At 40.0% G+C, this 22,844-nt stretch overlaps 1 protein-coding gene across 3 annotated transcripts in view; it reads right to left on the bottom strand.

The window, feature by feature from the left end:
- The window catches only part of mgat4c (mgat4 family member C), a 138,043-nt gene that overhangs the window by 108,826 nt on the left and 6,373 nt on the right, over positions 1 to 22,844 (bottom strand). For 2 of the 3 annotated variants that reach the window (XM_008410874.2, XM_017305368.1), the window contains exon 2: positions 1,793 to 1,957. The exons of the other annotated variant lie outside the window; for it this stretch is intronic. The gene's annotated coding sequence lies outside the window, so the exon portion shown is untranslated. The remainder of the gene's footprint in view (positions 1 to 1,792; positions 1,958 to 22,844) is intronic. 3 annotated transcript variants of the gene reach the window in all.

The following is a 22,844-nucleotide window of genomic DNA, read 5'->3' as shown; positions in this document are numbered from 1 at the left end:
CCATTTTCGCTACACCCTTGTCCCTTAGTGGGGTCGGGAGGTTGCCGGTGTCCATCTCCAGCTAACGTTCTGGGTGAGAGGCGGGGTCACCCTGGACAGGTCACCAGTCTGTCACAGGGCAACACAGAGACACACAGGACAAGCAACCATGCACACACACACTCACACCTTGGGAGAATTTGAAGAGGCCAATTAACCTGACAGTCGTGTTTTTGGACTGAGGGAGGAAACTGGAGAAAAATTCTTAACGGTTTTCAAATGGTCTTAAAATTTCGATCAGTAGTGTATTTTAATTTTTTTTTTACAAAATTCGTATTTCATTAAGAGACAAAAAAACCGAGAAAATATTTCAGTCACTTTTAAAAATACCAACAGTCATAACGCTTCCATAGACGTTAAAGTGCAACAGCGGTGAAGTTGGCCCGACTCTGACATAAAGGCACAGTTAACGTTCTGTTCTGACCCACTTTGAGCGCATGGGGTGTGAGAGACGAATAACATGTTTCTGTTGCTCTTTTGAGAGTGACAAGAGATAGGCGGAACTTGAAAAGAGGCTGGAAGCGCTAATGAGCCTTATTTTAACAACACAACGCCTCCATGAATATTTAACACGGCCAAGTGTGATGAATTCTCCACTTTGAGTGAAAAATGATCTCTGAAAAGCAGCTGCAGCCAAGATGCTGCAGTTCATCATCACTCTACGCAGAGGTGCAGGGGCTGCTGCTGAATACATTTAATAAAATAAAATACATTCGCTCAATAAAAAGACAGACACGACCACTGACACTCTTGTATCATTACTTTAACTTTTTTTCACTTTTTCACATTTTGTCACGTAACCTTACTGTATTTCATCGGGACTTTACCTGAGGTGGACTGATTAACAAACAACAGGAAATGGTTGTGAAATAAAAAAAATTGATACTTGGGCTTACTTTTTTTCTACAAACACAAGTTTGAAATGTGTGGAACTATTGATTCTTTTTTAGCCAAGTGTTTGGATGGTAAAATGGTAAATGGACTGAACTTATATAGCGCTTTATCCGATCATTTTTGACCACTCAAAGCGCTTTACACTAGAGTCACATTCACCCATTCGCACTCACAAACGCTCACATATTTATACACCGATACGCAGCTCGGTAGACAGCTTGGGGTTAAGTGCCTTGCCCAGGGGCACATTGACATGTGGTAGAAGGAAGCTGGAATTGAACCTGCAATCTTCTGATTGCTAGACGACTACTCCACCCACACAGCCACAGTCGCCCTCATGTAAATGATGTAAATGAATGACAGCAACCAGAGACACAAATGTTGCTCTTGAAAAACATTCCTGTTTGCTACATGCTTCTTTAGGACACCAGCCACATAAAGAACTGTTATAAAACTGTCATCTGCACTTAATTTTTTATTTTCGAATTTAATGATTTTGATTGATACTCTCATTGAACTTACAGTAAAGAAAATAGTAAGACTAACAATCTCAACAACACAGAGAGTTCTGTGGGGTTTTAAACATTAAATTTATCATGACATCAATGAATCAAAATTTGTATCACGATAAACGATACGATGCAATAAAGTTCCACCCCTACTTCTTACGGCTTTTCACTCGTCCATACGATCTCGTGGGCATTTCGGATGCTTCTTGGAGTATTTAAATTTGTTTAAAATGATTTCAATTTCACAATACAAATAAAAATATTTCAAAGTTCGCAATTGTAACTCGACTAAACATGAGAAAGTTCAAAAGGTGCGAATATTTTCATAAATCACCATAAAAGTCGCTTACTTCTCACGAACGGCGCCGTACGCTCAAACTTCCCCCGAACATCCGAAGAGCGCCGTTTCTGGGTAGGCGGTGAGAATCTTCCAAGACGTCAACTTTCATGGACTCCCTTTGTTGCTAAGCAACAGCAAGGGCACAAGTACCTTTCCAGGAAAACAACTTCACCATCTGGGAAAAGAAAAAAAAATAAAGAATAAAGATAGAGGGAACACACGATGAACCTCTTGAGCAGGGTTAAGTCGCAGAGAATAAGACTGAGTCAACAAGAAGCGGTGCGGCTGCCGGGGCCAAAGAGCTGCTTGTGTTCCGTAATCAGCTTCTTCGCTCGCAGCACCAAACGATGCACGCTCAATATGGTGAGCATCTTGAAATTAAAGCCACTGTTGCACCTTGTTAAGATAAAAACTCACAGTTTAAAAAAAAAAAAATCTACCTTCCCCCCCCCCATTATCAACATCTGTGGACACGTATGCAAATGGTGTTTGTGTCCTTCATTACACTGCGATATGTAAGCAAACACCCTGAGAGCAGATCAAAAGGCTACTAACAACAGTATCTGGGTCTCCCTTTCAAAGGAGGCCGGTTTTATCTCATTAAAGCAGGCGAGAGAGGAGGGGAGGGAAAGCATCAAGTCCGAAGGGAAATGAAACAGTTTTGCCCGTATTTGCTTTGTTATTTAGCTGGTAAAGCTCAAATTAATTACTCTCATCTCCTTCAGTCTATTCATTATTCTAGCTGTAAACACATTAGTCAAATAAAAAGTCTCTGGCACACCTGGCTTCCTTATCATTTTGTGCTTTCCACCACAGGAAGGTTGGGGCTTTCCAGCGCGCAGACTATTACAGCAGCCCGGCCTCATTTATGGGATATGGTACCTGCTGCCTATTCCACCGATAGCTGCCTCCCAGGAAGCCTTAATGTATGAGATTTGTCAGTGTCAATTTCCCAGTTAATCTCTCTGGTTCACCTCGCTGCTGCCTTCCTCGGCTGCCCATTCATTCTGCTGCTGATCTTCCTGCTCCTGCTGTAACTATGGTGGTTAGGGTAGGGGGGTACGAAAGCGGCGGGAAGCCCAGGAGCAGGAAACGCATCAGACGAAGCCGTGTGTCTCCCTGTCTGGGAGACCGGCGGAGTTGATACGGTCCTGATAAAAACTCAGATTATTTGAAAATTCATTCTTCTGTGAAGGAAAGGTGCAGTCTCACCATTCGTTCTCAGACAAATAAAAATCTGAAATCTGGTTCAGGGAAGTTAGTATTGCGATGGAAGTACGACTAACTCCGCAGTAACATGAAGTGTCACAATAACAAATTTTGCTGGACGATAAATCCAGCAAAATATGAAGACAGCGGAAAGCTCACAAGGAGAATATGCATTCGAAGAAGACGCAAGTCCCCGGCTGGGAAACCGAAGGAGTTGATACGGATCTGACAAAATCTGTCAGGATCGCTCAAAATATTTCAAAGTTTAAGCCAAACTGGGCCTTTGGCTCACAGAAATCTAAAGATCTGAAAACTGAAATCTGGCTTGAGGAAGTTAGCATTATGGTTTAAGTATGACTAATTCTGCTGTAACACAGCGTGTCACAATGATACATTTTTCTGTAAATCCAGCAAAATGCAAAGGCGGCAGGAAGCCTAGGAACAGGAAATACATCTGAGGACGCCGTGTCTCCCTACCAGCGGAGTTGTTAGGAATCCGAGAAAAACTGGTGGGCTCACGCTCGGAATATTCCAGTGCAGTTCTGAATTTTGTCTACGTAAATATGAAAATATGAAAACTAAAGTTCATCTTGAGGAAGTCAGTATGACTCACTCTGCAGTAACACAATAACTTTTGATGGATGATAAATTGTCCCCATATGATAAACAATGTTATTGTCACTTTGAGATATCGGTGGGCTCTTACGGGGAAAGAGCAGCAGAAAGTAGTGAATAACATTTCAGTCAGTTCTTTTAACATTAACTGAAAGGTATCACGAGAATGATAAATCAAAATTGCTATAATAAATTTTTCTCGATAAACGTTAAGACGATACGATAAATCTTAAAATGGTCATAAAATTGGTAAAGACGTAATACTGTAGGTTTACCCTATCAATCCAATAAATGTAAAATTTGTAAAGAATACTGAACACTGGGAATGGAAAATATTTGAAATATCCAAAATGAAACAGAAAAAACAAAACTAAAAAAGAACAAAAACAACCACACAACAGCCGAGACCATAAATTTATATTATATGGAAAACTTGGGTTTAAGTAGCATTTGGCTGCTGTGTGAATGCAGCTTAAGTGTGTGTGCGTGCGTGCGTGCGCGCGTGCGTGCGTGCGTGTGTGTCGTGGGAATGTTTTTGCTCCAGCTCCAGGTGTTATCTGCAGAGTGACCCTGTTGTCTTCATTTGCTGGCCGAAATGCAGACCGTGGCTCCACAGAGATTAACACACCTCTACAGAACAAAAAGCTGACCATCCTATGCTGACCGATTTCTACTGTGTTGCAGGTGAGTGTTCATAAACCTTTACCTTTAACTGATGCCCTACATCCCTCCTCTCAATAACAGCTTTTCTACCTTGACAGTAAAAACATAAACAAATGAAATAATTAGTTGTGGTACGTCAATATTAAAGCCTAGTACAAAAGGCAAGATTTCTAAGCCAGTTTTAGTCTCTCTGTTATGATATTATGGTTATTATCTCTGAACACTTGGACACCATCTGATTTTTCAAGAGAAGAAGACAAACAATGTAGGAAAAGTTGAGTCAGATTTGATATCAGACAGAAGGGAGAAACAGAGTCAAAGGAGGTATGAACTACACAGAGCAAAAAATTGGTATAATAATGTATTTATTCATGCCTCTCAATAACTGTGTATTTCTCTAAGCAGTGAGAAAAGCCAGGATTACACAGGAGAACAGGAAGTTTTCACTTTGCCACCAGACCAGACTTTGGCAGGCCGAGAGACGTTTGTTTCTCCGCTGTGAACGAAATGCTAATTTTGGCTGGTTTCGACGAGCCTGTTTTCAGCTCCTAATTACTGGACACTGAAGGCCTGCAGGCCAATAACATCGCACCATTAATTAATTAGGGTGATTCGGCAAAAAACCTGATTAAAACTTCCGCTCTTAGTAATATGAAACCTGAGAGGATGCTCTAAATGAACAAGCAACGACATGATAAACGAGCTGATGCACGAGCCAAAACTGTTGCATTTTTCTCCCATTCACTCAAAAAAAAAAATAGCTTGGTTAACTGTGTGATATCATGTACTGCTCCTGCTAAAGATGGCAAAAGAGCCTGTTACCCGCTTTGACTTTGTCAAAGACACAGAGGGCACAGGATGACTAAATTACGGATGTAGCAGATTGTACGGCTATGTGCCTGCTTAAGTTCCACGGACGTGTTAAATTACATTATCTCCCTAAGCTCTCTGATATTTGGTATTCACAACACGCTCCTTCAGACATATTGCTCTAATTTATTTCACAACGTAAGGATATTAAATGTTAAATAAAGGTGAGACTGTATTTTCAATTCTTCTGGTTAGCAGTATTGTGATTCCTCATGTTTTCCTTCCACGTTTCAACGAATTGCCAAAAAATTAGAAACCAGGCACAAAAACCGTTGGTACAAATTCAGATTTATGCTGGTGATTTTTCAAATGATGGAAAGTGAGGCGTGGGTGTTTTGTAACATTTCAATTTTTTTTTTTTTGGATAGACGAGCTCAGAGTGGTCCAACTAGAGTAATTTTCAATGTGATTTATAAACAAATTGACAGCAACTGGGTTTCCATTGCAAACGTGAGCAAAACTTTGTCAATATTCCACTAATGTCAAAAAGCAACTCTGCAATTGCAGCGTTTCCATTAAGTAAGAAGCACAATTAAAATGGTGAAGTTTGTTGACGCGATGAGTCATTAAAAAACATGCCATGCCCTCATCCTCTGACTACTTCCTGTCTTCATCTTGGTGGTTTGTGCCCGTGGCAACATCCTGTTGTTGATTGCGTGATGCTTAAAAAGTGTTTCTATTGCAGCTTTGCACAATAAACTAGTTTCAATTTGGCCAAAAAAACAACAAAAATCAATCACATCCTAATGCAAGACATTTTATCAAAAAAACAGAGTTTGTCCGAAATTGGTGTGTTTCCATTAAACGAATGTTATTTTCGAAATGGTCAAACAAAGTGCAGCTTGTGACTGTATACATGTGGAGGTGTCAATTTATCCGTCACAATTACATTTTATAAAAAGTTCTTTTCTTCACAAAAATTGCACAAACAACAACAGAGGGGATTTTAGACACCCCAATAAACTCACGTTTTATCTTATCATCCCTCTAATGAGAGTCCAATTCGAAGAGCTTACAACATCCTAACAGTCAAACAAGAGGAAGATGCTTTCATCGTTTGCTCAGCATTTGTCTGTTTCCATTTGTTTCCTCAAGTTTCACGGCGTTAAGCTCCTGTTTTGGCCGTCGCTTTATTTCCCTGCAGTGATTAGGCAGGCGAGGTTTGCGGTGCGACGGAGGAAATCCAATTTGGCAAACCGAAAGAAGAGAGTGGCATTTGTGCTGGACGGGAGCCAGGCCGGCGCCGAGAGAGAACGGCCGTATTTACACGACTGATCTATCCGTCGCACTTTGCTAATTTATCGGGATGTGTTCCATTAACCTCTGCAGGAAGTCGAGGCTGGCAGCGACGGGAACTTCTTGAGAGCACGTCGGCTCGTGGAGAAGAGTCTGAGTCAATCAGGGATGTCGCATTGTTAAGACCAGTGTGTGAGATCTCAGTAATACCCATCTAGATGAGGTTTACATTTCAAATTTCCTGAAAGAGTGCTTTTCGTTAGCAGAGCTGGAAGCTCAAATGGCACCCGGAGCATTGCTTTGACTGTATTTTTTTATATTTCATTTGTGGGAATTCAAACTAATGATGTAGATCATGTCTGCCAGTTGTTCAGAATCTCAGTGTGATCGGAGTAACATATTAATAATCCGTATCTTTACTTGTTCTTACTTTATCAGTGAAAGTCAGAGGTGATGAAATCTGATAGGTACGTTTGTTCAATGATCCTCTGGAATGAAATGAGGCTCTAATGGATTTTTTTTTCCTTTTATTCTTGATCGTAAATGAGTTGTTAAAGCTCAGTCTGGTGCATAATTCTCAACTTTTTAATGTGCCAGTGTCAAGATCTGTATGTGTTTGGAACTTTAGTGTCATCTGTGCTTCTGGTTTGGATCATTTCTCAATTATGTGCTCAGGCCTGGTTTAAGTTTATTGTTCTTCGTCATTTTCTGCTTTTTTATTTGTTCACTTAGGACGCGTTCACACCAGACCTGTTTAGTATGCCTTGATTTAACTCCAGTTTGCTTTCCTAGACAGTCTGATTGGTTTGGGGAGGTGTGAATATGTAAGCTAACTTTGATGCGGACCAGAAAAGCGAACTCGAACTAAAAACCCAGCTCTGCATTAAGTGAACTCTGGCACAGTTTGAATGCACATGTGGATGCAAGCGGGCCAGAGACTGCACCAAAAGTCAGAAGCAGACTATAGCGCAGGGCATTCTGGGTAAATACAACCAAAACAATGGTGCATGTAGGAGAAATGTCAAAGACGAGAGAAATCCTACAACCCTTAAAATCTCACACCACTTCATTTTTGTTTACGTTTCATAAGGCGGGAAGTTGAGCTCAGTGTCTTCTTCAGAGATTTTCATGTCGTTTCCTGCAGTGGTTCTTGTTGCAGCGCCACCAGAGGTGAAGAGGGGAGCAGGTTTATCAAAGGGTTTGGTTCGTTTGACAGTGCAGTGTGAAAGTGAACCGCAGCTGAAAATGTAACAAATGTTGCAACTTTGGCCCCCAGTGGAACCGAGTCTACCAGACTATCAGGTGTGAATACACCTGAAGATTGAGTTGCCTTAGATGTGTGTTCCTTTGTTTACAGTTTATTGAAGTTTTTTTCCCATTTCCCATGTTGTTTTGCCTCGTCTCTTTGCCTGCCATTTTGCTTCCCTTCCACGCTGTTTTCACCTGGCCTTTGCTGCCACTACTCACCTCTGATTAGCTCTTCACATTTCTTTCCACCTCTCCCTCAATATTTAAAATCCACGTTTTCACTCACTGCAGGACTCTTCCATTTCCTTCCCTTTCCTCCTGTTTTCTTTCTGCTGCCTACCTACCCATGTCTAGCCCTGATTTTCATCATACGTGCCTTTAAGTTTCATATTTATTTCTTCATGAAAGCCACTTATGCCTCCGAGTCCACCTGCTGCTGGGTCTCACTTAAACCATTATGACAGGTACCTTGAGCTAAGGATAAATTATGATTAAAGTAACTTCAGTCGTTCACCGCGTTGAGTCAAAAAGTGCCTACAGTCAATAAAATAAAAAAAAAGACAAGTTTTGTCAGTTCCGCCTAACGCTACAGTGTTGAAATCCTTCTTCTGTACGGCACATTGATTTATCTCCCAACCGACACAAAGCGATGAATTCACGGCACGCGACATTACTGCTCACTCAAGGCTGTCTGGGGAGAAATTATAATGCCTGATGGTGTCTGAGAGTTAAATCCACAGAGCAGATGCACGACGGGTGCGGAATTCAAAGCGCAATGAAACTTATCTCTCCAAAGCACAGCAGGCTCTACGGAGACAAACTTGCTAATAGCGCCGAGTGGAGTTCTGGGAGTTTCCAGTAACAGGAAAGAAAAAAAAAAAAGAAACACAATTAAACAGGGAATCTCTCAGTGAATGTTCTTCAAGCTGTCCCCGTGACAGACGACAGACTGGCAAATCTTCAGATGAAGCCGGTTATATCGGTCTGATCTCCGAAGGTTTTAGTCTGAGCTGAATTAAAATCTTGCCACTCGAATGCCATACGCTTATGATAAACATGCAACTTTCGTGATTTATAACAGAAATGTTTATATAGTTGAGCTCAAAATGATTCAAAACCCTGACTGGAAGAAAAATTTGGATCAGTCAGATCTGAACCTGACAGAGAATCTGTGGAAGGAGAAAAAGTTTAAATGAGTTTAAAGTTTAAAGTATTAGGTGTTTTCTTACCACATAGTATCATTTTATAGAACAATCGAGTAGTTATGTTACCATCAGTTATAAAAATGCTACATATATATCAAATATGACTTAAAATAAATTTCACTTTGAAAGTTTTTTTTTCTGTTTGCTAGAAACTGCAATTCCACCTTCAGGAAAAATGTTATGTAAAAAAACAAAACAATTGTTAAGATTGGAAAATACATCAGTGGTAATAGTCTTTGGGGGTTACTTAATGTCACAATATTTTTTTTACCTGCAAGAGTCCTCTACAGCAGATGGAGGGACTGGATAATCCTAAACTTCTGTCATATTGGATTTAAAAATGTTCTTGCACTTGCAGTGGATGGCCAGTAGTTGATAGTGTATTTTATGATGCACTAGTTTCCACTTCAGTGGTCTATGTCCATTTATTACATAAATGTCCACAAGAAACACAAGAAAATCATTTTAGACAGCTGTCCACTGTGGTGATGATTAGGGTCTTTTTCTAGTCATTTTCTAGAGTCGCATTCACCCAAATGTTTTGACGAATATCCAAACCTTCACACAATAACATGCAGATCAGTAGGCAACTTGAGGTAAACATTCGCCCCAATATTGTTATATTTAGCAACTTTTCCAACAACAACAAAAAATCGGTATCGGCCAAAATCAGAACGGGCAGGTCAGGTTTTTTAAAGATTGGTGCACCGCTAACAGCCGTAATGCATGTATAGTACTACATGCATAAAGTTACACTCATTATTACTGTTCCAATGTTCAAAAAAGAGATGAAAATAATGAGATTCAGACACACATCTGACAGAAACTGTCTGACAAAAACTTTGATTTTTAAAGTATTCAACTGCGAGCCACAGTGTGATCCTTCAGTAAGAACAGACAAATTAGACAGTTCCAAGTGTTCTCCACGTCCTACTGCAGTTTTATTTTAATTATTTCCACCTTTATGGGTAAAAGGAGCATAAAGACTGCAGCACTGCACTGTACCATATAATTACAATGCTATGCTAAACTGCTGTGGGGGGGATTTTAATGGGCATCATCACAGTTTTGCAGTGAAGTCCTGAGACCAAACTAATGTCAATAGTAAAACCAGACTGCAGTAATAAAGCAGTCGCAGGCTAATAGCTGCCCCTTGGGATCTGATTATGCCATTTGTGTTACTCATTAAAGCAACACTGACAGTAAAAATGCCAAAACCTCAGCAATAATGACTTGCAGTAAGGCGTGTGTGTGGAAAAAAAAGTCACAAAAACACTCCAGAGTCAGCTCAGCTCGCCTTCCAAACCGTTTTCACAAGGTAAGTAAATGACAACTTTGAGCTCACAAAGGTCACCGCTGCCTTTTTTTCTAGCAGTTTAGCGCTTCAGAGGTAAAGAGCTCCAGACGCCGTTCGGAGCTCGACGAAGGGTTTCTGACGCAGGCAGAAACACGGTAAACCCCTCCAAGGCTTCGGCACAACGGAGGCCCGGAGACGGAAACACACCTGCTCAAAGTAAAACGGGGGAAAATTCGATCGTGAGAGCAACTCCCGGCTGCCGCGCCGAGCGCCTTGTGATGTTTGGCGAGTCATTTCCATTCCACAGAAATGAATTTGCATACGTTTGATTTCCCCCTCCCTTTGTGCAACAACAACACAGACATAAATAAATTAAGGTCCATCCTTCCTGGTGAAGATTATTTATCTCCTTTACTCAAGTTGACTGAACTTCCACAAAGGCGGCATCGAGTTACCCGGCGCCCACTGCTTCCACACTAAAGACTAGTCGACTCCACGCGGGTTCCCTTTCCTATAAAATCAGCCCTATGCATCTGATAATGAAGAGCTTCCTCGGCCCGCTTTGACGCACAGAGGCAGCGTGAATCACTGTAATGTAATGCATGCCTATAGCAATAACTCCGATGCTAATCCTTCAGCTGAAAAATCAATTTTTCACTTTTGGCTCCAGCTGCCCTGAGGAAGACAAATCACACGACTAGTCGAACCAGCGACCGGAATCAAACAGATCGGGGAGCGTAATGCGTCGCGTGTAATCGGTTACAAGTGGCTGCCAGAACGAGAACGCYGCCGTTTCATTTTCATCAGCCTCTCATAAAGACAAATATGATATAATTAGGGCGATTAAGACGAGCAGAGACTAAAGGCCAACAGTGTGAACATAGCCGGAGATAATGGGAGGATTACTGGTGACTCACTTACAGCAGCTAATGGCCTTTTTAAACACAAAACATTCATTCGCTGGCAGACGTGATTGACGTGACAGAAAATCTGTGATTTACAGAAACTAGGAAAAGTATTCAGACCCCTTGAACTTTATCACATTTCATCACATTACAACCACAACATTTAATGTGTCTTCCTAGGATTTTCTGCACAGGCAAATGAAATACAGAAGTGAAAATAATGGGCGCCCACCATGGAGTCGTATGCACTGCAAAGAGAGAATGGAACCCCAACTTAGATAAATTAGTTAATGAAATGAAATTCAGCTCATTACGCTTACTTTATTTATGTTTGATTAACACAACAGCTTAATAAACTTGTTATATTTACATGGCTAAACTTAGTTTGACTACTTGTAACTTCATTAAATTAAGTTGCATAACCAGTTTTTTTTAAGGAGTTATAGAGAAATCAAGAAATTCATACAAAGTGGTACTACTTCAACATATTTTTACTCAAGTAAATGAAAAAAATATCCATCCAAGAAATGAATCAAGTAATAGTAAAAAATAAATTTGCTAAAAACGGTTACTCAAGTACTCAGTAACTGGTCATAACATCTGATTTGGTATTTAAAAATTATTTTATCACAAAGAAAAATGTGCAAATTTTGGTATTTTAAAGACCAAAAAGGAAAATAAAATTCAGAATATACTGTACTATGCAGGTTTCAGACTGAAACAATCAGATCCAGAGATGAAATGATTATTGAAATTATCATTTACTAATCTGGTTATTGATTAACTGGAGTACTGTATGCAGATTCAAAAGAGACTCCTCAAGTAGCATAATTTCAGCCACACCTGCTTCAAATTTTGTGAAAAGAAAATGTATAATTTATTAAGCACTTTTGCTGTCCAAATATTATTGGTTAATTAAAAGAAATAGGCAACAGATTTTCTTTACACTGTACTGATGTTAAAGCTGCAGCGTGTAACTTCTATAGTCACATACAGGATACCACAAGGTTCAATTCTGAGACTCCTCTTATTCAATATCAATATCTATATGTTCCCACTACTCGGGTTACTACAGGAAATAAGATGAGCTATTATAGATGATACACAGCTCTACATTACGATGTCACCAGTCTCTTTGTAGAATTGCCAGCAGGGGGCTGAAACAAATTGCCTGGAGCAGAAAACCATGTGTTGTGGTTTGACGCGAAAACATGTGACATTCAAAAGACTTTTCTGAACATTTTTGTACTGGCAAGAAAAAAAAATGTGACCAATCGAGATATCAGGTCAGCAAAACCCAGCAGCAAAGGCTGAAAAAAGTCACTTAAAGTGTCAGGTGGGAAAAAAATGCCCCACACCTTTAGGAAAAGAGATCAGCACTGAGCAGATGAGCGCTGACCCGATCTGACCCAGTTCTCCCTGATTTATGGTTCCCGTTCTCTCAAAAGACACAGCTTTGTTCTGGGGGGGGTCATAAATCTCCCTCACCTCAGAGCTGATCAGCTGACCCTCCAGTCCCGGCAGCCATCCCATCCTCCAACCCCCACCCCCAGCTCCATCGCCTCTTCTCTTCACACAGCGCCGTCTGCAGCCGTGCTCTCGACACAAAGCAGAAATCACCCGAGCCACGAGGGCTGGCAGTTAATCACAACGAACAGACAAAGGTATGAAAAAGAGCCGAGTGGGCCAGCGAGAGGAGACTCGCCGCTATCGCTGAAGCCGCTGAAATGGGACAGCGAAGGTTTACCTGTACAGTAACCTCTGCTCCGTCTCGGGGCTGCGCTCCATTCCAACGTGAAATGAAGTTCTCAGTGTTTACAATGAGCCAGGAGCAGGGAGGAAGGGCGAGACGGGGCAGAGCTGTGAGGACGTGAAGATGTCTCGGTGGGAAGGAAACACAAACATGACAAAGTGACACCACTGTGTGTTTGTGCCTCCAGCAAAGTCTAAAAAGGCTAACGGCTGGATTAATTAGGAGGCAAATTCATTAGAGTGATGAGCTCATGAGCTTCTGAGAAGCTGAAACATGAAAGAGGTCAACAAAGCAAAGTGCAGCCCAGCTCAGCAGGCTAACTGTTAGCCGCAGCAGCGGATGTCAGAAACTGGCATGGGTCGGTTCTGGCTTGGTMAGATATGGTTTCAGACTGGCACTCCACACATCCCTGTGAAAATAAAAGTGATTTTTCAAAGAAATGCCAGAGAAAGTTCCAGAAGGACAGTCAGCAGTAAGGCAGGGCTGTCCCCTCTGTTGCTGCCCACTGACGGTTAGCTAGCTAGCCAACCATAGCTAACCACTGATCGCTAGCAAGCTACCCACTAACCGCTATTCCCGTGTAGCTTTCTATTGCTAGCTAGTTCTGTTGCTTCCCACTGACAGCTAGTCAGCCACCCATGAGCCATAATTAGCTAACCGTCCTCAGCAATTGTAGTATGTTATGGTATGTTATTCATGATGCAACTCTACATTACTGAATGCATACTGAATTAATAATTTTTTGCTGTGAACGTCAGCTCAGCAGTCAGTAGTTGCATTTCAATTACAAAGGTGCACAAAACTTTGTTGATGCTCCACTAATGTCGCAAAAACAATTTTGAAAATGTGGTGTTTAAGAAACACAGTTAAAAACATACTGCACTGTGATCTTCCTGTTGTCTTCTTCGTCTTACCATTAATAGTAACATCTGGTTTTTGATCACATAACTCCTGTAATGCGAAAAAAGTGTTTCCATTGCAGTTTTGCAAAACACACTACCGTATTTTCCGCACTATAAGGCGTACCTTCAATGAATGGCCTATTTTAAAACTTTTTTCACATATAAGGCGCACCGCATTATGAGGCGCATAGAATAGAYGCTACAGTAGAGGCTGGAGTTACGTTATGCATCCATTAGATGAAGCTGCGCTAAAGGGAATGTCAGTCAAACTTTATTAATAGATCACAAACCAGCGTTTTGACAACTCCGTTCACTCCCAAAATGAATAAACAGCTGTTTTTTTTATTTTCCCCGAAGTAAAGTCAGTGACATGGTATTTTCGTGTCACAGTTTATCTTTTAACAACAGCAAGGTATAAGATGTAGTGCAACATTTATATCACATAGTGAAGGGGAACTTTTCCTCGATTCAATAAAGACGTAAAAAACTGTCTGATACTGTTATAAATCAAACGTTAGTGCAATTACAATATAGTAACACTCAAAATAGGACAAAGCAATAACAATACATCAATAATTCAACATTGTTCAAACGTTAATGTCCATATTCACAATATGACAAACCTTGTTCAGCTGTAAACACACAAAATAAACACGTAAAGCTCACTTTATTAATTTATTCCTYATCCACAAATCCCTCAAATTGTTCTTCTTCAGTGTCCGAATTAAACAATTGGGCGAATACGGCATCCAACATGCCCGGCTCCGTCTCGTCAAAGTCGTCACTAATCGAGTCAGTGCCGCTGCTCTTGTCTGGCAGTGATAGCGCTATTGCCTTCATTCAAATAGGGATTGTACTGACACTTCTACTTGCTGTTCTCTGTTCAACAACCCACTGTTCGAGTTTGTCCTCCAAATGTAGCCATGTCGCTTTATTCCCTCAGAAACTCTGTTTAGTCTTCTTTACTTGGCGCAGGTCATCTTGTTTTCTCCACTCCGCACCATAGATACGTTACTGTTAAATTCTCTCACTGCTTTTCTGTTCCCGTATTCTACTGTGTGACTGATCACCTTGAGTTTAAACTCTGCGTCGTAAGCATGTCTCTTAATAGGAGCCATTTTGGGGTCTTTACACAAACACACAAATGGAAATGAAACGGCACGCTTCAGCAAAGCATGCACCGTGCGCTTCTAATTCTACAAGGGAAAATGAAGTTGTGCTGCTTACCATAGTTGCGAGACTTGCTGGCTCAATATTAGTCCATATATAAGGCGCACCGGATTAYAAGGTGCACTGTCGACTTTTGAGGAAATTGAAGGTTTTTAGGTGCACCTTATAGTGCGGAAAATAAGGTCATTTCAATACAGCTGAAAAACCACCTCAACCTATTGCAGAAACTTATTATCAAAAAGCAGGAGTTCTATCGAAATTGTTGCGTTTCCATCAAACAAAATTATTTTCGAAATTCCATTCTGAGCAACTACGTGGTCAATGGAAACGCAACTAATATCAAGTCTATAAAGACAAAGAGGCAAAAACGACTACAAAGAAACCTGAAAGGAAGCCAAAACAAGATGGAGAACAAATGGAAAACAAGGCGCGGGTGTGAATGAGATAGGGAGAACGCTAGAGAGACCAGTCAGACATTCGTCAGTGAAACAATCAGCCAGGAAACAAACACGAGCGCAGCAGCACACCGAGACTACAGATTGAAACGTGTCACCTCTCATGGCAGCACCGTCATAAAATCAAATCCACGCACTCGCCTACCTAAAGCATGTAAAGCTCCCAGCGCACGCTCCTGCTCAGTGTTCGTGTATGACGCGCTCGCCACCGAGCCTAAATGATCTCAGTAAGTCATGCAGGAGGAGATAATTGGCTCTCGGAGAAGTGGGACCAACGCTCATTGTGATGGCGAAGAGTAGCCAGGCAGTAAGTTGTCATCTTTTCTTTTTTTTTTCTATCAATCCTGCGCATGGATGTTTCTTTCACCGTCTCATTTGTTCACTAGGTCTCTCAAGAGCCCTCCGTCCGTCCCCACCCTCCAGTTTTTCCACTCCACACTCTTTATTCCCCAAAGCGTCACACCTCTCTCCAAGGTAGCAGCTAACAGTCTGTTTTCTCAGAGGTTTTTTCAGACTTCTATCCTTGTTTTCCCAGCTTTGTGGTCCTAGAGGACCAATGTCTTCACACCATCTCCAACACTTTCCACTCTGTGCCCCATATAAAGTGTTGCATAAAGACAAGTGGCGAGTTAAACTAATTACAGTTCAAGGTCAGAGCAGAGTGGGACAGACCTCAAGAATTCAGGATATCTGTTTAAGGGACGATGACAAAGGAGTAAGTGATGGAACGGTGTCTTCATATTTACAGGATTTTGTAGTTTTCGTTCTGATAGATGCAAGCAGAAAGGTTGTCTTTTCCTTTTGGTTGAAAGCATGTTAGATAGAGAAGAAAAACAAGTTATTATTTTACCAGGCTTAAAGTATCTTTCAGGATTTCTTAAATGTTGTTCTTAAATGATGTTTTATTTTCCAAAGAAGCACAGTGGCACAGCCAATAGGGGGCTCAGGAGGGGCCATGGCCCCACTTTTATAAAATCCTGGCTACCCCAGAACATCATATTGAATTCGTACGAAGGCGTACATAGTCATCTTCTTGCATTACGATATAAATGTAAAAAGCAATAAATAAATGAACATCTAAATAGAAAGTTTAAAAATAATAATAATAATAGCATTAGTTATGGTAAGAGTGATTAGATTCAACAGCTAAAAAATATTGCTCAAACAAAATTAATTAATTTACATAAGTTGAAAACTTCAATCATTTGATAGCAATGCTAGGAATAAAATAAACATTTTAATTCTACAGAATTTATTTGTATCATGATGTAACAGACAATATGACAATTTTACTTTTTACTTACAGTATTTCTAGTGTCTTAATTGTAAGAAAACCAACAGGTGGTTTAGGAGCCATGTAGTAGTAGGGAAAAACAACTTTAATGTTTTATTCCTATATCTGTAAATAGTTGAAAATAAGACACCTCTATTGTCTTTATGTTCTTTATTAGTCATTGCCTTACAAAAACAACACAGCACAAGYCTTTAAATGCAACCTAATTTCTTAATGGTGCATCAGAAAAAATTTGAAGCCACACTGGTACGACCAGTCGTTCAAGAAAAAAAGCAACAAAAGTTTCCACGACACAAAGTCTTCCTGTAGTTTCACAGCAGACACACACACAGGATGCCCTCCATGTACAGAGATTCCTGTATGTGTGTGTGTACTAAAGTCAGACAGAGAGGCTAACAGGCTACGCTAGACAGATAAACAGAATGGATGTAGTGGAGATGAGGAGAGAAAATGAACTTGGTCAACTTTGTTTTGTACAGAGGGTCTAAGATTGTCCTGTGATGTATGGAATGTTTGTTGCTATGAAGCTTGCCTGTGCTGTAAACAACCATCCCCCTCTGCAATGAGAGAAGTTCAGAGCCGAACCAGGCAGCTGTTAATGTTAACTCAATATTTGGAAGCGTTGGCCAACATGGGCTGAACGGCTATGTTCACTTCCTCCGCTGCCATTGCTAAAACTACAGGCAGACTACAATTCTAAAACACTACGGTGATTCACAACTTCTCCTTCTGTGTGCTTATTGGCCTGGTTGAAATTCTACGGGCGGAATCTAAGTGAATGGGAGAAAATCCAGACTGATAGTGAAGCGAGATTTGAATCGAGCAAAATAGGTTAGGAAAGCAATGGTCAGGCTGTAGACAGAGAAAAATGATTAATTTTTCATGTAAACCAAACCACAGCTGTTTAATGTGCCGGGCTTTAGCTATTCACACACTGATTAGGTTCAGGGACAATTCTTTTGAAACTTTGAAGCCCATTTTCTCCCTAATTTTGTTTACAGAGTGCCAACATTCAAATGTCCACATCTCCCTCATTTAAAAAAAAAAATATATTTCTATGCGTTTGACATCAGTAGAAACCTCAGAATCCACACTTTCAGAATTTGAAAATAACTCAAAGCCCTCCTGGGAGATTTGTTCCTGGTTTTGTTGTGGCCTCAGTAAATGTTATCACTACAAAGTGCACAAAAAGACTTTTCCAATTTCCCAAACATAAAACATGCAACACATTGACTAGTTGAACCTGGACATTAGTGTTTTGCACAGCTAACAAATTCAATACAAAAGCAAAACAAAAATCCTATTTGTTACTTTTTAGGAACAGACGTTACTAAAAACGTCTGTTTTAGTAACGTCTACTAAAAACAGACGCTTTTAGTAGACGTTACTAAAAACGTCTACTTTCCCAGACGTTACTAAAAATGTCTGGGAAATAAAAAAAACACTTCTGAAAAGTATATTTTAGCACTTTCACCATTTTTTCTAAGTGAACTCCAGGCCTCCAGCTCCAGCAGTAATCTCCAGACCTGTAGCTGCAGGAGCACCTGCGTTGTCTGGGTTGCTGCTGATGGATTAGTGAAACAACAAACAGCTTCAGTTGCAGGTGCATCAGCTGTGCCATTTGAATTTTCTTCCCCTGGCGCTTTGAGCAAATGCTGACATTTGAAGTTTGTATTTCTGTCAGTGGGACTTTTCCCAACCTTAAACGGCTCGCTGAGGAACGCTACATATGGCTGCAGCGCCCGGGAGTCTGCTTCGGTCTTTCAATAAATTACTTCGACATCATTATTGTGTCAAAAAAAAGTTTTTGTCCTGAATTTTATTGTCTTAATTGAACTCTTTAGTCTGATGTGTTGCAGCTATTAAAAGCAGAGCTCCGGAAATGTTCGTGTTTTCACACCCCGACGAATTAAAATTCTTTTATAAGAGATAAATAATGCAGGAAGCCGGCGTCGCCTTCAGGTCCACATCTGTACTGTCAGTCTCATTCCACCTACTCTCTCTGATCAAAGCTGCTCTCTGCCTTCATCAACAGCTGGTGTGAAGACAAAAAAAACGAAGAAAAAAAAAAGAGCAATGGCACGATAGCGTACTTCTCCAGACTATCTCAGCCATCCTTCCACTAACTTTTAAACACGGTTTGCCTCTGGTCTTTACTTCTCTGTCAGAGATGCATATTTCAAATGGTAATTCACCATCTTTCCTTTGAATCTTCTTTTTTTCCCCTTTCTTTGACATTTGGTAGTGTTGCTACTAACTTTCAGTGCAATCTTAAAAGATAAAAGAATTCTCATAGGTTAAATTTAATATAAAAAAGAGTCCTCTCTCAATTTTTTATCTTTTTAACCCCGATGGAGGGGGGAAAGATTGTGTTAAACCTATGCCAAAATGATTGATATGCAAATTTTCCTGAGGTTCCCCCCTCACCCCCCCATCATTGATTCTCTTGGATGATACCGAAGCTGGCGTTCAGATTGTAGCTTGACAAAAGATCTACTTCTGCTTTAAAGAAATGTAAAATACATTTAAGTCATCAGAATTGGACCAAAGAATTATTCTCAACTAAAGAGAAAGGATAAAACAGAGTGTGGATGGCACCTACATTTTATTCTTTTTGTGAAAAAAATCAAAAACTGGATTTCAAAGATAAGAAAATCAGCATTCATATGGAGCAATATTCAACATTACGTTGTTATTATAAAGTTCATTTACTTCAGTAGCTCAATTCTCTAAGTCAAACACATATAGATTAATTCAACACATGCCGATGTTTCAACCCTTTATTTCCAATAGTTATCATTTTCTGCTCAAAGCCAATGAACAAACAGCAGTAAAGATTAGAATATTATGTCAGATTGTTTTCATACAGAAATGTGGATGTAATCAACGTATGTTTAATTCCTACTTAAAGTTTTTATATTCAGAAGGTATTTTTCATCTGATGCAGTAGCTTTTTTCAAATGCATATTTTAATATACTGAATATAACTGTGTATAAATGGTCTCACTGATCACAGATCGATTTTGAACAATACAAACAATGTCTTCTGTTACAAATTGGTCCAGTTTTTACCAGTCGAAGTATCTTAAATAAGCTTAAGCTGATCAAGCACAGTGATGAAATATGACTTTGTTTATGCTACAAACAGGATGCTAATTTTATGTGCACCATGGTTACCTGGGAGCTCGGCGGCCTGACCACTGCGTGACACATCGGGTCGTTTGTTACAGACACTAAAGCCCCGAGGCGTGGAGTTAATGGAAATGAACTGCTTCTGCTGCGAAATTCAACAGGACAGATGTCCGTCCACGTGGTTCTGGTGAAACACACCACAGCACTCCTGTTTTTATGTTGCTGCAGCTCATAACTGTATGATACGTGTGCAAACATGTCGTGTCTTGTGTTATGTCAGATGTAAAATGTAGAAGGCAGCTAGAGAAACTGCAATATGAAATAGTTGAGATAAAATTTCTAAAAAAAAAAAAAGAATTATGAATAATAGAGAGAAAGTTTCTAACCCTAAATACTTCAAAACAACACATTTCAATAATCTTAGAAAATAATTTTAAACTTTACAGAATTTAAAAGTCTTTTTTCCAAAATCAAGTAAACATCCAGCAGAGACTTGACATATAGACCATGTTTGAAGCTAGCAGATCATTGGAGCTAAAGCTTTTGTTCGCCAAACTGCCTCTGGTTTTGGAATCTCCTGTACATTTGTAATGAACCTTGAAATCTCAGGTAGATGTATACAATCCACCAATATCAAAATTTGGGTCAATGTCAATATTAAATACTAACATTGCTGCTATAGTCAATAAGCAACATATGAATCAGTACAATATATGAATAGCAAACATTCGACAGTACAGTTTGTAAATGCCGATATCTTGCGTATCTGTACTATTAATTGACCAAAAACGGAGTAAATATCGATCATTGTTCTGACTTTGTTAGCTCATTGCTACAATTATCAGTTAAGGGCTCAAACCTAACCAAAACAACTCAGTGGCTTAGCTATGTAGATCTGGAAAAGGTCAACTTCGTCCACATCTGCTTACTTCATTGCAAAAACTTTAATGTAGCATTCGGGATGTTACCTAGTTGCCAGTGACAGTAGGTTTAAATTACAAAAATCATTGTATTCAAATCAAACTTTGACAAAAATAAAATGGTGGTAAACGAGGTTAAAAATGTTTTACTTTAAGTTCTCAACCAAAGTACAAATAGACCTCACAGGAGACAAATTCATTAGTTTCATATAGAAAGGCTCAACGTCTGTCAAGAAATTCCTTACAACATGGTTGTTTGATTTTTTTTTTGCTTCTTGTAGTTTGTCACAGAATATCCACATCAGAATTTCCCAGCCAAAAATGAAACACGCAGAACCAACGAGTGCCCCTGCGGTATTATTAAAATAAAAGGCAACAAACTAACTGATTAATAAACAAATGACATGGAATCTTCTACCATATGAAATAAATTTTTGTGGTACGTAGCCACGTCTGCGCATGAACTACTTGGTTAACCAATTCAATTATAGGTAAATGGAAAACAATTTCATTGGACCAAAAGTGTGTCGGCTCAACACACATGTGGAATGATGTTCACATTGAATGATGACCTAGTGCTTCTACAGACTGAAGACTTCTCTCGAGTGAATGTTTTGTATCCAAGCAGCTTTTAGCTCAAAATGTACCGAGCCGAGCCTTCTTCAGTTGGAAAACTGTTGCTGTTCTGTCAGTGCCCTTGACATATCCAAGAAATGGCCCCTGGCGTCGGTTCCCGATGCACTGGTATCAAGAAATGTAGCAATCCGACAGCCAACACAGCAAAAATCACCGCTTGTTCACTGGCGAACATGCGGCAAGTTCCTCCCAAAAGCCCTCGGAGGTAGGATTGGGTGAGCCAGGCCTCAGAACCACTCAGCTCATATTATCACGAACRAACTGGTGCAATGAAATTGACTTCTTGCTCAAGTTCAGCTGCAGAATTTTGGAAAAGCCATCCCCTCGAACTGGAAAAAAAAGTAGGKACCCCCACAGTGGGAGCAGCTAGTGATTCTGTCAAGTTACGTCAGATCAAGCTATAAAAGCACAGACTCCCAGTGTGCAAAGAAATAAATTATCCACTGTATCCTCAAAGGGATAAAATAACTTATTCCCTATGCTTGTAATGTTAACTTTTCCTATTATTTCCAACGTAAATTAAACAGTTCATGAAGAGGCAATTTAATTAGTTCCATATAAATTGTATTACTTTTCGAAAAGCAGTGCCCTTCTGTGTTTGTTATGAATATTGAGAATTTGAAGGTTTTTGTCCGTCCAGAGTGGTAATGAACTAATGTGTATGAGGGGAAGAGCGGCGTAAATGGCTCACAGTCGACTCTCTAACAGCTGGAAGCTAAACCTCAGCAGGATTCACCAATCTCAGACACAGCGAGAAGGTTGAAGCTTTTCTCTCCGAGCTCTTGGTACAAAGGCTCCTGCTACAGAATAATGGGAATGCGGTTATGAACCTCTCACACAGGAAGTCAATATGGGGAGTCGAGTCAAATACAATAGGGGAAAGAGAGAACTGCTAAAGGATGGATGAAATGTAAGCTGAAAGAAGTTGGGCCTTTTTAAGGAAGGCCTTCAGACTAGTCTAGTTCCCATTTAACCCTTCCATACCGAACRTAGCRGTGACGATCCAGCCAAATCTTCATTACCGTAATTCCACCACACTTATCACTATCTGAAAAATTCCAATGGTTTCTAAAAGGGGAGACGTTGCACTTTCCAACCAACATTTGAAAACTTTTGAAACTTAGGTCTTATACGGTTAAAGACTGTTACTGGTTTTCACAACTGTTGACTATGTGATGTTTATGGTGTTTTTATGTCTTCATGATGTAAAAGCACTCAGAACTGCCTTRTTGCTGAAATGTTCTATACTAATAAATTTGATTGRAAAACACATTTTAAAGAAAAAAACTACACAGTGTATAGAATATGTTACAMATGAAAGCACATGCACAGAATATATGTCCTTCCATCAAACATTTRCAATATTTGAATTATCAATTAGGACATAATGAACMCATATGTGAGGGTGGTCGCAATTCTACCTGCTATTTGAGGCTGACTGCAGTGCCGGTGATTTACCTGAAATTGTAAATGGATGCAAAATTGAAGCAAATGTACCAAGAGGAGAGAAGCTGCATATTGAAGCTGATTTATTGCTCTCCTACCAGGAAAT

The sequence above is a fragment of the Poecilia reticulata genome, linkage group LG6, assembly GCF_000633615.1.
Source record: "Poecilia reticulata strain Guanapo linkage group LG6, Guppy_female_1.0+MT, whole genome shotgun sequence".
In the NCBI taxonomy this organism is placed as follows: domain Eukaryota; kingdom Metazoa; phylum Chordata; class Actinopteri; order Cyprinodontiformes; family Poeciliidae; genus Poecilia; species Poecilia reticulata.
The sequence above is the reverse complement of the archived record's forward strand: the minus strand, read 5'-3'. Positions and strand labels throughout refer to the sequence as shown.